Source organism: Amblyomma mixtum, chromosome 8, assembly GCF_055824585.1.
Source record: "Amblyomma mixtum isolate Tamu chromosome 8, ASM5582458v1, whole genome shotgun sequence".
Taxonomy (NCBI): domain Eukaryota; kingdom Metazoa; phylum Arthropoda; class Arachnida; order Ixodida; family Ixodidae; genus Amblyomma; species Amblyomma mixtum.
The window spans coordinates 16,139,409-16,145,846 of NC_143019.1; the positions used below are offsets into that span (position 1 = coordinate 16,139,409).

The following is a 6,438-nucleotide window of genomic DNA, read 5'->3' on the forward strand; positions in this document are numbered from 1 at the left end:
GCCATTTGGAAGCCTGTCATCTCACAAATTTGATGAAGTACAAGTCTCTGCTGCACCATTCTGTGGTTTAGTCACGGCCAATCCGTTCTTAATCGCCACATTGTTGAATGTGCACATTGTTGCGCACATTGTTGAATGTGCGCAGTGTACACAACAGCTTTTCCTGTTGTGTACACTGCGCACTCACGAACTGCTGCAACAGAATATTGACTGCTTTGTGTTGCCTTTCGAGTTTGGCATGATATTTTACCAACTTGCCCATAGCTATGCAAATTTTCCTAACATATTCTCATTTTATTAGGGGTGAAGGAATATTTGAAATTTTTGAATATCGAATAGCATATCCTCTTATTCGATTCACTGAATGAATCAGCTATAGTGCGCATTCAAAAATATTCTGAGCGAATCGAATGCATTCACAAGTATTCTACTAGCTTTCGAATAACAGACACAAAGTTCGAATCGGGGATGGAGTAGTTAATTTTCTTGAGAGTTGCTTCACGATTAATTCTCTCAAGAGGTGTTTGCTTTGCTTTGCTTTCAGAAGCATGATTAAAAGTATCTTTTAAGAAATATACTTTCCCCCACTCTGCAGGCTTGGACACCACTCACAGCAGCCTTGACTCTCTACAAGAATCACAAGCAGGTGGTCGGCAGTTTGTGTGCTCTGAGTGTGGCTATGACACAATCTATCGCACCCACTTCAAGAACCACCTTCGCATCCACACGGGTGAAAAGCCGTACGAATGCAAGCACTGTGGTAAGGCCTTCTCAACGAAGAGCATCCTGACAGATCACCTCCGGATCCACACCGGCGAAAGGCCATACCAGTGTAGTTATTGCAGCCAGACCTTCCCAAGGAGTAGCAACTTGAGGAAACACATCCGTACTCACAGTGCTAGGAGGCCTACCAGTGCATTCACTGCAGCAAGAGGTTTACGACAAAAGCCGACTTGAGCGGGCACCTTCACATCTACTGGGTGAGCGGCAACACTGATGCTGGCTGTGTTCCATGATTGCAGGCAAGACCTGTGTGAGGCCAGAAGCATATGGAGAGCCACTGTATTGACTTTTACATGCAGCCTGCAATTTCTTTGTTGTAAGTGAAGTTTGTGGCCCTGCCTGCCATTGAAATTCCATGAACAGAATTGTAGCCCAATGCATATGTTGTTCCTTAATGATTGTGGCTTGTTCTGCTGGCATAACTGGAACACCTGTGGGTAGGCATGGTACATTGCATGGACCTGCCGGTTTAGCTGTAATGTTTTTGTTGTTGGGTTCATTGTTAAATAGGATGAGGAGGTTGTTTTAATAAGAACCGTGTTGCAGTGTTTCAAGTGAAGAGTTGTGAGGAGTGGTAATAGTGCTGGGTGACCTATTGTGAACGGTTTTCAGTTTTTACTCGTGGACAGCGAACAGTGGGGTAGAGAAAGCACTCTGGTTATGTGGGAATTAGTGTTCTTTGTTGTATTGCTTTGTTAAGATTTTGAATATTCTTTTGCTGCATGCTTGCTGACTTGCTTCTGATGGCAAAAGCGGTTGTGGAACTTACTTTGGAAAACCAGTTAGGCAATGTGTGACCTTTGCTTTGAATGTTTGTTTCCTTTCAAAAGTGTGTGCCTTTTTTTAGTGAGACTGGTCATAGCAGGTATTATTGCTTCCATTTCATCTTGTGCTGGCTTCTAAGTGACTTTCAGTCTGTAACTTAAGAGTGGTCGAGTATTAGGTGAAATTCTATAGTCCCAGCATTTGCACTGATGACCAGGTCTTTTAATTAATGGTTATTTTCATATGCCATGGTGCAATTAGGCGTTTGAAAATGGTAGCAGAGTACGAAACAATATATATATATTTATTGCTTCATTTAGGAGTGAAATCGGAAACCTTTTTGTAGTGCAGTTATTTCTTTTCCACATGTCTTTTGCATACATGTTTCTGTTACGCGGCATCGTCGATGAGCAAACCGCTCAGCCCTCTCACAATTTGTGGCTTGTTTTGAATGTCGCTTATGACTTCTGTAGAATGAAGTACATTCAACACAATGGGCAGCTACTTCCATACATGTTGTTGGAGAGAGCACATTGCCTCATGCTTGTAGCACCCATTCCACTGTGAAGTTGAGTGAAAAACAATTTCGAAAATAAAGTGCGAATGTGATTTCAAATTTTTGCCTGAATTAAGAGCTATGGCTGTACTGTGTACCTATGCATGCCAATGCTGGTGTTTCCTACTCTGACGGTGCTTATGGTGTGCATGAAGCCCTCATGCTCAAGCATGAAGGGCATGCTGCTGCGCTGTTCTTCTCAGGGACCATAGTTCTTATTGACTCTGCTCAGGATGCAGCTGCTATGGTAGGCACCTGCTGAAGGCTGCATTTCTGTTTGAATGGGAGAATTAATGCATGCTACCTGTGCTGCAGTGAGGTTGCCTTTGCAACTAGTTAACGTTACTGCACCACCTGACATGGGCGTCCAGAAGGGGGGGCTGTTGTCCCCCCTTGAAATTACGGATATTATTTATCCCCTAGTAGAAAACAACTACAAACCTACCGCCTCCCCCATCCCCGAACATCAGGTGCACCCCCCCCCCCCCCCCCCTGGAAAAAGTTCTGCGGACGCCCTTGCCACCTGCTTGACTGAACAGGCATGGGCGAAGAATCTTCAGTGTTTTCTGTGAGACTCCCACGTTCAGCATTAAAACGTGTAGGGCACGTGTGTATCTGAAGTATCTGTCTTCCATGCAGGTGACAGTTCATGGCTATTATTAGGCGTGTAGTCACCTTGAGCCCCTTAGGTCACTCTGTACAGCTTGCTGTACTGTTGAAACCGCTAGCACAAGACAGGAATGAACAGAGGTATTCATTAACATGTTGTGCTGATGATGTAATGTCATCACAGAAGAAAAAAAATAGATTGCATTCATCTTCCATTGTTGAGTGGCCATGATGTGTTTGCTTATGTTTGACATTTCTTGTAATTGCACAGACTGCACATAGGAAATGGCTGACAAGCAAGCCTGTTTAGAAGGGGCAAGCGATGTCAATTTCGAGTGGCATAAAGAACTATGACGAACAAAATTTCTGTTCTTTGTTCCCTTCTCTAAGTTTCGAGATGATGCCTATGTGCTTTCATGTTCCTTGTTCCACTCTTGAACAATGTGCAAAGGCAGACTCCTACACATGGTCTGGCATGTTAAAAATAATTGTTAGTATCACTTTAGGCCTCTTGCTGGTAATTTTGTCAGTGTGTATTTTTAAAAATGAGCCTTTTTTTTTATGCCTAAATGTTTCTCCCAATTTTTGTTTTTCCAGCAGCTTCTGTTGAGCCCTACCTAAGAGTTATTAACCAGTGATGTTTATTTTTAATAGAAATTTGTTGGCAAGATTGTATCTTCTGTAAATCCCCGGTCATAGCTGCATTGCCTGGTTTCAGTACTTGTGCCAAAAAAACTGACAGTAACGATGCTTTGTTGGCAGGCAAATCGCTATGCTTTTTCTTTTGGCATGGTTGGAGCTGTCTTAAGATAGAACAGTGCTGTTAGATATAGCTTACCCAAATATTGGTGCAATCAAACAGGCTCTGAATTTCTTTGGAGGCGAAATTCTAGAGGCCCGTGTACTGTGCGATGTCAGTGCATGTCAAAGAACCCCAGGTGGTCGAAATTTCCAGAGCCCTTCACTACGGCGTCTCTCATAGCCTGAGTCGCTTTGGGACGTCAAACCCCATAAACCAAACCATTCTCTGTAGCACATAGAAATCCTGAAAAACTCTAGGACTGTAAAATTGGTCTGTAAAATTTATTCTAAAAGATGCGTTCATGTCTTCGGGGGTTTTTTTTGCGATGAATCTGATGACATGTTGAAGGCGTGACATAGGATAGGGTGTGCTGCCCCATGTATACTTTCTTTTTCTTGTGAACACTAATCAGAGTCGCACAGTGGCTCAGAATATGTTATTTTTAAGTTGATTACAATTCCAATCATCTGTTTGCAGTACCAGGCTTTTTTTGTGACCTGTTGCACTCATTCAATGTATATTTGAAGTTTGAAACTGAAAAATAATTTACTTCAGTGCTGAGTGGACTTTTAATTAACGAAATTGGCTCTTCATATGCAGGAACATAAGATGTCCTGAGCAAGAGCATCCTTACAATGTATCGATATTCATTAGCACTTAATGTGAGGTGAGCTACAGCTTCTCTATATTGAGGCATATCCCTCACATTTTCGGAATTGTGTGCTCTTTCTTTTGCGCAGGCTTGGTCGCCACTCACATTGTCCATGTTCCGGTGCACCACCTAAGACTAAGAAGGCGGTGTTTCCAGTGCCCTGAGTGCAGCTATGCCACTGCTTTTAGGACCCACTTGAAGGACCACCTCCGCACCCACACCGGAGAGAGGCCGTACCAGTGCCAGCTGTGCCCCATGGCCTTTACGCAAAATCGAAACCTCGTAGAGCACATGCAAGTCCACAAGGGCGAGAAACCGTTCCGCTGTCGCTTTTGCTCTAAGGCATACTCACGCAGTCGGCAAGCAAAGGCCCATGAATATAATTGTCACCCAGAGGCATTCACTGCTCCATAAACCTTAAACCTGGCAATTTATTCTGCCAGATCTCGGAGAAACATTGGTGGGTGTCCGTTGTTCACTCTATGGATACTTCTGTCCCAATGGCCACCGAAACTCCAATGGACGTCCCCAGGACGTCCAGATCTCCCCAGGACATCCAGGGGAGTTTCAGTGCCCATTGGGTGTTTGTCTGCAAGATCTTTGTTGTCATTCTTAGGAGGATGTTTTGATAAGGACCATATCAATGCTTGTTTTGTGAGAATAACTAGTTGTAAGATTATAAGATGTGATAAACTTTCAGTGTGAATGGTCTTTTTTTTTTTTCACACTCGTGAACAGTAAAAAATGGCTGAATAAAGTGCACTAGCCATGGACAGTTTTTGCCGTGGAGTGTGGTTGTGAATATTTTTTGCTGCGGGCCAACTTGTATGATTTGCAAAACAAAAGGTGGTCATGAAAATGAGATATCTTAGAGAAGTTATACAGAAAACGCATGGTGTGTGTGCTCTGAATGCCTACTTCTGGTAGGGAGTTTATTGTCATTTCCCTGGTTTCTGAACACACAAGCAGAAACATAAGTGTAATGTGAGCCTGATTTCAAGATAGACTGCTTCCTTCTGCAGTTAAAACAAATTATGGAAAGTAGTCTCAAACTTTGTGATGCATAGCCATGTGGATAGCTGACAACAAAATCACGCGGTTCAATTTTGTTGCTATCTTCAGGCAACCATAGTATCTTCTATATTTACTATTTGAAAAAACTGTTTATGCTTTTGTTTCTCTTTTTCTATTGATGTTAGAGCTCTGCATTGTTGTACTTTATTCTCTTTGACCATTAAATTTGTTTTTACTGCTTGTTAGCACATATTAACTGACATTTCTCCTTCCCCAACAGTTTTGTTTCGGGACCTGCTGTTTAGCAGTATCTGTAAAATTGCATTAATTGTTATTACTGCAATGAGAAATGCTTGTGTTTATTCTAATGAGACATTAGTACGCCTTCTTTTTTTTTCTATTGTAACAAGTTATGTAGAAAATACAGCTCAGGCACATATTTTTATGTGTTGGTGCCATTTAAATGAGAGCGAAAATTCTAGTCCCAAAGTGATGCGTTGCCTTTTATTTTCAAGCACTGCAGTGCAAATGCAGTGTTAATTTTTGCCAGACAATTCTTATTCATCCACTCTCTTTGGTGTCTTGCACTACAAAAAAACGATGCCTCCAAATTTTACATTTGCAGCTTGTTATTTCCTGATTAAAATAATTAAAATCAAGCTGCAGTTTTGCTGGCATATATTCACTTTATAGTTGTCGCAGCAGTTATTGCTCAGCCATTTCATAAGATACTGATGTCTCAGTGACATTTAACCTGCACGTCCGTTTCATGGGAGTACAAGTATTTTAGGTGAAATCCTGTGATCCGAGTACTTAGCGATGGCCAGGTCTGTCAGTTGGCAGCTCAAGCTTGCAATATAGAATATCACTAAAGCTTAAAATTAGACTGTGATCTAAGAGTGGTTCTGGAACAGTAACAGCTGATATAAAGGTGAGAGATGCACAACACGGTGAAGCGCTTTGCTGTTTTGTATGCATGTCTTTTGTCATTCTTGTTTTGGCTGTTACTGCTTCAGCACATACTCTATCTGTGTTTCACTGTCTTGTTCGTATCCTTTTATTGATTTCCACTGTTATCACACTATATTAAATCTGCTAAAATATAAAATAATGTGAAGTACAGAGAGCTGCATGCTAAGAGGTAGATACAAGTGGTACCAGTCTACTAGAGCTCCTGAAAAAAGGAACTTCTGCTGATGTTATGCAGCTTGCACTGGCAGACACAGTTCGCCAACACCACTTGAACTGTGTCGCTTC

At 42.0% G+C, this 6,438-nt stretch overlaps 1 pseudogene; it reads left to right on the forward strand.

Moving 5' to 3' along the window:
* Positions 1-555: 555 nt before the first annotated feature.
* LOC149331481 (uncharacterized) lies at positions 556-6,016 on the forward strand (annotated as a pseudogene).
* Positions 6,017-6,438: the final 422 nt, after the last annotated feature.